Source organism: Pteropus alecto, unplaced genomic scaffold, assembly GCF_000325575.1.
Source record: "Pteropus alecto unplaced genomic scaffold, ASM32557v1 scaffold68, whole genome shotgun sequence".
NCBI classification, from domain to species: Eukaryota; Metazoa; Chordata; class Mammalia; order Chiroptera; family Pteropodidae; genus Pteropus; species Pteropus alecto.
This window is the reverse complement of record NW_006441386.1, coordinates 1,065,622-1,075,774: the sequence shown is the minus strand read 5'-3', so window position 1 is coordinate 1,075,774 and position 10,153 is coordinate 1,065,622. Positions and strand designations below refer to the sequence as shown.

The 10,153-nt window shown below is 40.4% G+C and overlaps 1 protein-coding gene across 2 annotated transcripts in view; it reads right to left on the bottom strand.

The window, feature by feature from the left end:
- The window catches only part of TMEM248 (transmembrane protein 248), a 41,181-nt gene extending 40,191 nt beyond the window's left edge, over positions 1 to 990 (bottom strand). Inside the window, exon 1 of one of the 2 annotated variants that reach the window (XM_015594668.2) lies at positions 801 to 990. The gene's annotated coding sequence lies outside the window, so the exon portion shown is untranslated. Of the gene's footprint in view, positions 1 to 719 lie in introns of both variants that reach the window. The other variant, XM_006918519.3, reaches the window with a different exon arrangement.
- Positions 991 to 10,153: the final 9,163 nt, after the last annotated feature.

Genomic DNA, 10,153 nt, shown 5'->3' with positions numbered 1-10,153 from the left:
CTTGCCAAAGCAGGCTGCAAAGAAGCTCATCATTCATCACTCAGGGCTGTGATGTTAGTTGAGAACTACAGACATGGGATTCTTCAGCAAAGGCCCCCTCACCAGCTGTCCACCAGTGACGGTATTCACACAAATCAAAACAGCATAACAGGCCTTGTTTTATTCCTGATGGTACCTATCCAGGGAACTAGAACTAAACGCTTCTAGATTACCTTAAAGTCACTCAATTTATTTTATGAAAATATGAGTGAAGGTAATAATCCACCCCATCTCTGGTTTTTTACCAAGCTTGACACATAAAATAACACTATTTCAAGGAACTACATCTTCTTCCTGAGGTGTATATAATTTGCAAACGTAGAAGTAACGCAAACACTACCCAAAATCAAAAATGGCAAACTACCAAAATGTTCTCGGGCCAAATCCAAATAATGCACTCAGCTCCATACGTGTGAAATCCAGCCATCTCGAGGGCGAGCAGAAACTCTTGCTCCCGGGATGCGGGTGGACAAATCCCGGTGGCGGGTGACCAGGCCGAGGCCACCACAGCCAAGTCAAATACGGAGCGACCCTCATCGGAAGCTGGGGCGGGGGCTGCGGCACCACAAGACGATGAAAAAACCCGGCAAGAAGGGCCAACCCCAACCAGAGCGGCCCCCTCCTGGCCCCGCGGTCAGCCCCGGCTGAGCCAAGAGCCCGGCCCGCCTGCCCCGACTCACCCCGCCCCGGCGGGCAGCGGCGCGCCCGGGGCCCAGCCCCGCCAGCTGCTCCGCAGACTCCCAGGGCAGCTCCGAGCTCACTTGCGGCGGCGAGCGGCGGGCTCGGGGCCGCTTGGCAACATCCTCCCCGCCGCGCCGGGAGCAGTGTCCGGCTTCGCGGGACCGACGCTTGGACCAGAGGCCAGTGCAGCTCACACCGCCCCGACACAGACTAGTCGGGGTCCTGCAGCCGTGGTTTCCGGGTAGAAAAGAACGCCACCGCCAACGATGCCGTGACCTCCGACACCTGGCGTCCGACGGCGGCGCGGCCGGGACAAGATTCTTCAGTTGCGGGCGGCGGAGCCCCTGCTTCCTGATTGGGTCCTATGGGCAGTTTATGTATGAGTACGTAAACTATTCGCACACAGGCGTGGAGTGTGTGACGTAAGTTTGTGTATCTGTGTGTGTCTGTGGCATTATGAGAGTGGGACTGTGGTGAGTGTGCGTGCGTGGTACATGGATGTGGATCTGTGTGTGGATCTACACACGTGTTTAGTGTGTTGCGTGATGGATAGGAGTGCAGGGGGTGTGCATGCCTGTCTGTGTGTTTCTGTGCTAGTGTATTAATCACTGCTGATGAAAGTATAATTTGGTACAATCGTTTTGTAAAATAATTTGGCATTATCCAGTAAACTTGAAGATATAAATCCTTTCTGGAGACTATATTACATGGAGAAACTTACACATCTGTACAAGTAGATCTAATAATATTTATAGTACACTATTTATAATCACTAATAATGGGGGAATGCCCATATAGTCAAATATAAAAATAGACTTTGGTATATTCATATATAATCAAATGCAAAAAAACAGTGAAAATCATTGAAAACAGCTGATACAACAATGGGACTCAACCTCAGGACATAATGTGCCAGAGAAGCAAATCACAAAATGATGCATTTCAGCCTAATCCCATTATATAAAATTCCAAGCATGCTAATCTAATCAACATATTTTTTAGAGATGCATGCATAACTAATAGGACATTAACAAAAAGCATGAGAAAAAGATGCACATGTTGAGGATGGAACAGGGCAGGAGTACACAGGTACTTTAAATGTCACAGAAATGTTATTTATCTTAAAAAGGATAGTGGGGCTCCTCCATGCTGTACTGGACACTAATGTCCAGGTCTGTAACTGGCTTGCACCATATGAAACAAATGGAGCTTGAAGCTTTTCCAGAGATCCCTGAGTGCCACTGGGGTTCAGAGCTTGGCTGTGGACCTTGGAAAAACTGGAGTTCTGTTCACTGTAGTCTGGAGACAGAGAGCAGTGGGCTTGAGCCCCATGGGAGTCCCCTGACAATCACTTCGGTCAGTCAGGATATCATGTTGTTCTCAGGCCCTTCCATTCAGAGAAAGTAATTCTCAGGAATTAGGCCCAATTCGACTTCTAAAAGTTCATATGCAAGTTTGATAAATGCTAGGACAAAAGCCAGTGATACTGTATTTTAGATTTATAAAATAGACTTGGAGTTCATTATTTTCATGACCTTGAAAGAACACTGTAGTGTTCAATTGAGTTTTATACTGTTCAGATGGCTTTTAACTGTGAAATTCTGAAAGGCATAAAAAAAGTTTTTAAATTCTCTTCCTACTTTTGTATATGTGCATTTTTTTTTGTTTCCTTTAATTTCATCTATACTCATTAGATATGTGGAATTTGTAGAAATGGTTAGCTAAATGACCAGGATATTTCATTAATTTATTTCCTTGGACATTTTCCAAGTTAAAGCAATTTTGTTGGTAAACAAACAAAAAGTGTGATGGATACACAGTTATTAAATTGTTATTTATATTTTACACATAACTTACAAATATTTTGTATCTACTAAATAGTTAATAAAAATGAAAATACACTGTGATTCACCACTGAAGTAAGAAGTTGTTGAGTGTGTGGAAGATGGCCTATCATGACAAAGGCAGTAGAAGTTGCTGAGTATCTAAAATAAGTCACATCTAAGAGATGTTGATGTGAGTCATTCATCCGTCCTGAAGGAAAATGATGGTAGACCCCAAAGACGTTTCTTTTGACAATAGCTTTCAGCTGACTTATAAAATAAGCTGCTTAACTTCCAGTACAAAGTAAATAAGTCGAAGATAAAACTGTCCTCAAGATTATACCCTCAATCTTAAAGTTGTTAAAACAATCCAAATTTTAAGTAGAGGCTTTGACAAGCCTGCCAATGCAAGTAGTGAACAACTGCCAGTAGCCAACAGCAATTTAAATGCATATTTACAGTTTGGTGAATATGGATTAAGTTTAAACTTAGACTGTGATGATAAAGAGCAACATGGTGGATCATTGTGTCAAGATAAATATATGATGTCATAAGTTAAAAATAAGTTTTGTCAATTCTGCGCTTCGAAGCCTAAACAGAAAAAAAAATTTTAACCCCAGTATTTTCATACACACTTAATGGAATTTTTTTCTGAAAACTTGTTATTGAATCAATAAATGTCTTATACTCAATGAAATATTAGAATCAATAAATATTTGTTGACATTTCCAGTCAAGATGGCAGAGTGGTTAAACTATGTGCTCTCCTCTTCCCATAACCACATCAAAAACAACAAAATTATAGAACAACCATCATTGAGAACCACTAGAGGACTAGCTGAACAGAGTTCTCATATCTAAGGATATAAAGAAGAAGCCACATGGAGACTGAAAGGAGGGACAGAGTCTCTGAATGGGCAAGTCCCTCACACCTCCATGGTGTGGCAGTTAAGAATCGAGAGGAATAGCTCGGCTGTGGAGTCAACACGGAAAAGCAAGGGATCCCAGCCTCAACCAGGCTCTCCAACCTGGAGCATTGGTGTGAGGACTTATAAGAACTTTAATTTCATAATTTGTGGCCTAATATTTGGATTTTTATAGCTTGAGCTCTGAATCTGCCTGAAGAGCATAACTTTGCCCTTTCGGGTTATGGAGCTGCCTGCAAAGCCAGCAGCCCCCTATGCTGATTGTACAGTTTGATAAATTTTACTACATGCATTGTTGTACTATAACTGTGTGATCAAAGACAGCCTTTTTGTTCTATAGGCCTGAGCTACAACTTGATAAATGAGTAATCATACATTAACCATTGTACTCATCTCACAACCCCACTTGTTCGATCACTGTCAGCCAACCATTGAAAATCCAGTTGCCTTTACCAATTAGAAAACAAGTGATGTAAGTTTATGGTGTTGTTTCCCCTAGCAACCCATCTCTTTGATCAATAACTCCTTGCAACTTCTGCCTTTATAAACCCTGTCATTTTGGAATGTATTCTCAGTTCATACTAAGAACTGCCAAGTTTGCAAGTCATTGTCTGAATAAACTCTTTTTAAATTTCTTTTTTAAAAGGATATCTCTAGACTTCTTTTTGTAAGTGCCAGAAAGATGAGTCCCCACAATATCTGGCTGTGAAAACCAGCCAGAATTGTATCAAAGCAAGATGGAGGGCTGCTGGATTCCCAGGCATTCTTCTTGAGGGGACCACATGCATACTTACGTGCTCATAAACTCACTCTCAGAACTCCAACACAGGGGCAGCAACTTAAAAAGCACCAGGGACAAACAGGGAGGACCTAAATTGACTAACTTCACGATGACGGTTGGAGGGGAAGAAGTAGGGGCAACTCCAGGGATGTAAACATTGGTAGGCATTATTGCTCCTTTGTTTAGAGCTTCTCCAACCCAGCTGGAAGGTGCAGGCAGGCACCAAATCTGAACTCTCCATGAACCTGGCTAATACCATTAGCCCTGCCCTGGTGATTCCCTTAGATCTTGTCCTGCCCAACTCACCCATCCATCCGAGCCACTTCACCAAAGAAGCAGCCTGCCTCGGCTCATGCTGCAGTCTTTTGGAAAATCTCAAAGGTGCACAAACCCCAAACAATCATTGACGTGCCTTGTAGTTCTTGCTAAGCAACCCCAAGCCCAGCTATAAGTGCCTACCGGTCTCGACATGCATTGTAACTCCCATCCCCAGGACTAACATAAATGGTGGCCAGACTTGACCTGAAATGTAGCTTCAACTAAGCAGCCACAAGCCTGGCACAAGTGGCAGCTGGCCTCAGCTCACATTATGGTGTCCACCAAAAAGTCCCAAGCCTGGCATAATTGGCAGCTGACCTCAGTTTGCAGCATACCCTCTCTCAAGTACCATCAAGCTCAGAATATGCAGTGAACAGAGGCAGATCACTTTGTAGCTCCAACCAAATTTCTCAAGCCTGGCACAAGTGGCACTTGACCTTGACCTGCACTGGAGCCCCTCCCAAGAGGCTCGAGACCCAACACACCTGGTGGCCAGCTTTAGACCACAAAAGAGCACCACCCAACCAGCTCCACAAAATACATACCAAAGGTGAACTCGGCTGGCACCAGAGCCCCACTAAAGCAACTCCTGCTCTATGGAGTCAGCCCCCGTATAACAGTTTGTCCACCGTAGTTATAGCCAGCTCTCACAACCAGTCAGCCTTAAGGTCATCACCACCTGCTGATGATGGCCAACAGCAATTGAGGCTTAACTACAACAGGAGGGCACACACAACCCATACAGGGGACACCCATCGACCATCTTGCTCAGGTGCTCAAGGAGACTATACTACTGGATCACACAGGACACCTTTTTCATAAGACCACTCTGGGAGACTGAGAGATGTAGCAGATCTACCTAACACATAGAAACAAACACAGGGAGGCAGCCAAAATGAGGTGACAAAAGTCGGGGTCCTAACTGAAAGAATAGGACAAAACTCCTGAAAAAGAACTACAAAATGGAGATAAACAATCTACCCAATATAGAGTTCAAAACACTGGTTATAAGGATGCTCAGTGAACTTAGTGGAAGAATAAATGAACTCACTGAGAACTTCAACAAAGGGATAGAAAACATTTTTTAAACATACAAAACATACAAAAGAACAAGTCAGAAATTAAGAATAAAATAACTGAAATAAAGAATATATTAGAGGGAATCAACAGCACATTAGCTGAAGCAATGATTGAACCAGTGATCTGGAAGACAAGGTAGCAGAAAATACCCAATCAGAACAGCAAAAAGAAAAAATGAATTTTCAAAAGAGAAAAGTTTAAGGGACTTCTGGGACAACATCAAGCATATCAACACTTACATCATAAGGGTACCAGAAGGAGAGGAGAGAGAGAGGAAGAAATTGAAAACCTACTTGAAGAAATAATGACTGAAAACGTCCCTTGATGAAGGAACTAGACATACAAGTCCAGGAAATGCAGAGTCCCAAACAAAATAAACCCAAAGAGGCCCACACCAAATACATCACTATTAAAATGCCAAAGTTTAAAGACAAGGAGAAAATCTTAAAAGCAGCAAGAGAAAAACGCTTAGTTACCCACAAAGGAGCTCCCGTAAGACTGTCAGTTGATTTCTGGGTAATTAATTGTTCTGGATTAAAGGAGACTAAATGCAATAATTAATCCTCACAGGAACCTGGATTTTAAAAAATTTATAAAAGACATTATTTGGAAAATTTGGATATGGTCTGTTTATTGCATTAATATTAAATTTCTGTAATTATGTAAAAGACTATCCTTATTCTTAGGAGATATACAATGATGTATTTAAGGCTATTGAGCTATAATATTTGCACCTAACTTTCAAATACTGTAGCCAGAGAGTGATTATGTGTAGGCGGGGAGTGAGGGGAGAGAGAAAGGGAGAGGGAGAAGGAGAGGGAGAGAGAGAAAGAGAAAGCATGTGGCAAAATGTTAAGTGTTGAATCAAGGAGATGGCCATAGGGGCATTCATTATAGTATTTTTGCAATATTTCTGTAGATTTGACATATTTCTAAATAAAAATTTAGGAGAACAATAACAATCATAGTTATATATTAGACCAGAAGTCGGCAAACTTTTTTGTAGAAAATACTTTAGGCTTTAGGGGCCATATGGTCTCTGTTGCAAATATTCATCTCTGCTATGTACTGTAAAAGCAACAAAAATGAATAGGAGTGGCTGTGTTCTAATAAAACTTTATTTACAAAAGCAGGTGGTGGGCCAAATTTGGCTTCAGGCCATATTTTCTGCTCCCTGTTTTGGGCTATGGGAACTCAGGGTGATCCTGCTACATCCCATAGTCAACTAGAAATTCATGGCTGCTTAGGAATTGACAAATTCTGTTAATAGGTGAATCAAATATTATATCTTGAAATGCTATAATCCTAAACTAATAACCAAGAACCTAAGAGCCTCATTCCACTTAAAAGATTATCTTTTTCATCTTTTCTGTAATAAAAACTCATGAATATCATTATCTTTCTGAAGCCCAAGGTCTAAGCTCCATTCTCTCCTTTCTCAGCTCTCTGAGACCTTGGGGAGAGTTGATGTTAAATGGTGCTTAGAAGTGGAAACTCTGTGGAAATGCAAAATGGTACAGCCCCTATAAAAATAATATGGCAGTTCCTCAAAGAGTTAAAAATAGAACTATCATGTGATCCAGCAATCCCACTTCAGGGTATATAACTAAAGAATAGAAATCAGGATTTTGAAGAAATATCTTCAAAATCCATGTTTATTGCAGTACTATTCACAATAGCCAAGATGTAGAAATACTCTAAATGTCCATCCACAGATAAATAGATACAGAAAATATGTAAGCATACAATGAGATGCTACTCAGCCTTAAAAAATAAGGAAATATGAGACCTTATGGACACTATGCTAAATGAGATAAACCAGACAAAAAGACAAGTACTGCATGATTCCACTTACATGAGGTATCTAACATAGTTGAATTCATAAAATCAAAGATTGGAATGGTGGTTACCAGGAGTTGGGAGGAATGGGAAATGGGGAGTTATTAATCAACAAGAACAAGGTTTCAGTTAAGGAGGATAAATAAGCTCTAGAGGTCTGCTATACAACATTGTACCTACAGTCAGTAGTAATGTATTGTACACTTAGAGTTTTGTTAAGACGATAGATCTCATGTTAAGTGTTCTTACTACAATAAAAAGTAAAATAGAAAGAAAGAAAGACAAAGAAAGAGAGAGAGAAAGGAAGGAAGGAAGGAAGGAAGGGAGGAAGGGAGGAAGGGAGGAAGGGAGGAAGGGAGGAAGGGAGGAAGGGAGGAGGTAGTGGGGAAGAGAGACAGAGTAGGAATGGAGGGAGGGAGGGAGGGAGGGAGGAAGGGAGGAAGAAAGAAGGAAAGGGGCCCTGGGTTTGAATCTTGACTCCCCACTTCACCTCTGAGATCTTGGGCAAGACACTCACATCTCTGTGCACCAGCTTTCTCATTGTGCCTCAGAATAGTATTAATACTTACCTGCACAGTCCTCGAGAAGATTAAATGTGTTCTTCCATGTGAAGTACTTAGCACAGTGCCTACCATACATTAAGTACTAATTAATGATACCTGTTATTATTATTGCTAGACTAGGCTTGTTAGACATATTAAAGAGGTAATATATTTTAAATGCTTGCTTAATATGGTACCTGGTACATAAGGGCTAAATACACATAAGATATTGTAATTATTCTATTTGGCAGTTAAACATGCATTTGCTGCCTTGTTACTTCCGTTGAATCTTATACTCAACTAAATCTTGAACTACTTAACTTTTCACATTTTTATAACTTCCCATTTCTCCTGGATTGTAAATAAGCTGCAAGCAAAGTCTAGGACCTGTGCCTTTTTCAGTCCCTCCAGCGTCATTCTTTATATGTAGTCTGGGCTTGACATATATTTATGACATGAAATCGATATGCTTTTGAAGAAAGAACATTCAGCAGACCACCTAGCCCAGCCCCCCACTGATTGGTTCCTCCAAACATACACTCAAAGACAGGGCTTTCAGAATAGTCCCTATTATTTACAAAGTGATAAGAGAAAGTTTCCACTTCAAATAGCGATCAGGTCCGTCCACCCCTCTGACTTTTCAGATCAGGAGAAAATGACCAGATGCCTCCTGCACCCCACCTGTTGACCACCTGACAGGTCAGTTCTGACAACAGACTCTCTTAGTGCTTAAGTGAGATTCCTCCATATTTAAGAATGCTTACCAGTCTCCTGGCTGCCACCCCAAACTGAAGAAACTAGATATCTTTCAGCTTCATTGACTTTTTATTAAGGGATCCGACAATTTTCCTCTGGCAGTGAAACCATTCAGCAGGTGTGTACTTCCGTAGAGGAAATTTAAACCAGACACCTACCCCTGCAGACAACTCATTATTCTTTTAAAGAGGGGCAGGGCTCAGAATCTTCCCAGAGGGTGATTCTACCCCTAGAGGTGACATTCTGTATTGGCAAACAAAGAGAGATTGCCTGGGAAACCCTGTTCAGAAGCAGTTGTGTCACTTTTCTTAATTTTAAAATTCTTTTATTTATTTTATTTGTTATTAAAGTATAGTTGGCATTACAATATATTAGTTTCTGGTGCACAACATCGTGATTCAACATTTAAGTCTAGTAACCATCTGTCACTGTGTAGTTATCACGCTATTATTGATTGATGTCATTCCCTTCTCCTTTTTTTACCCATTCTTTTGCCTCTCCCCTCTAGCAATCATCAATTTATTCTTTGTTTATATGAGTCTGCTTTTGTTTTGGGATTTTTTTTGTTCATTTGTTTTAATTTTTAATTCCACATACAAGTGAAATCATAAGATATTCCACTTTCTCTGTCTGACTTATTTTACTTGGCATAATACCTTCTAGGTTCATCCATGTTGTCACAAATGGCAGGATTTCATTCTTTTTTTATTGATGAATCATATTCCATTGTGTGTGTGTGTGTGTGTGTGTGTGTGTGTGTATACACATATATAGCTTTTAATACAAACTTCTCCCTTTAAGAACTAATAATTATCATTACAATTCTGTATTATGCAGTGGTTTGGGTAGCTTTTGTTTGTATACTCTTAGAATAATTTTTTCCAGTTTTCTATTTATAAAACAACCATGGTATTGTATAAAGTTAGGAAAATTCAGAAAACATTAGAAAGGAAAATTCAAATCACCTGCAATCCCCAAACCCAGTGGTAACTACTGATAATATTTTGCTGCATTTCTTTCCTTTTTTTTTCTAGCATTCCATAGAATTTTAAAACAAATTTGGAACTATGCTTAAGATTATTCTAGGATAATTTTATTCTGAAAATTATCCTTTAACCCATTTCTTGTTTGCCCCGAGAATATTCGCCAGTGGCTCTTGCAGCTGCTGTGTTTACCCCAAGATAAGTCGCAATTACAGTCCTAACAATACCCCCAAAGTTTGCCACAAAATATCTTACTTTTATTACTATTTTCGCATCACTCTAATATATCGATAGTCTTTGGAAACAAATGACATCATTCTATTTATATCATTCTGTTTTTAGTGGTGGTATTTCCATTTACAAAATTTAGTAATTCTCAATTGCTG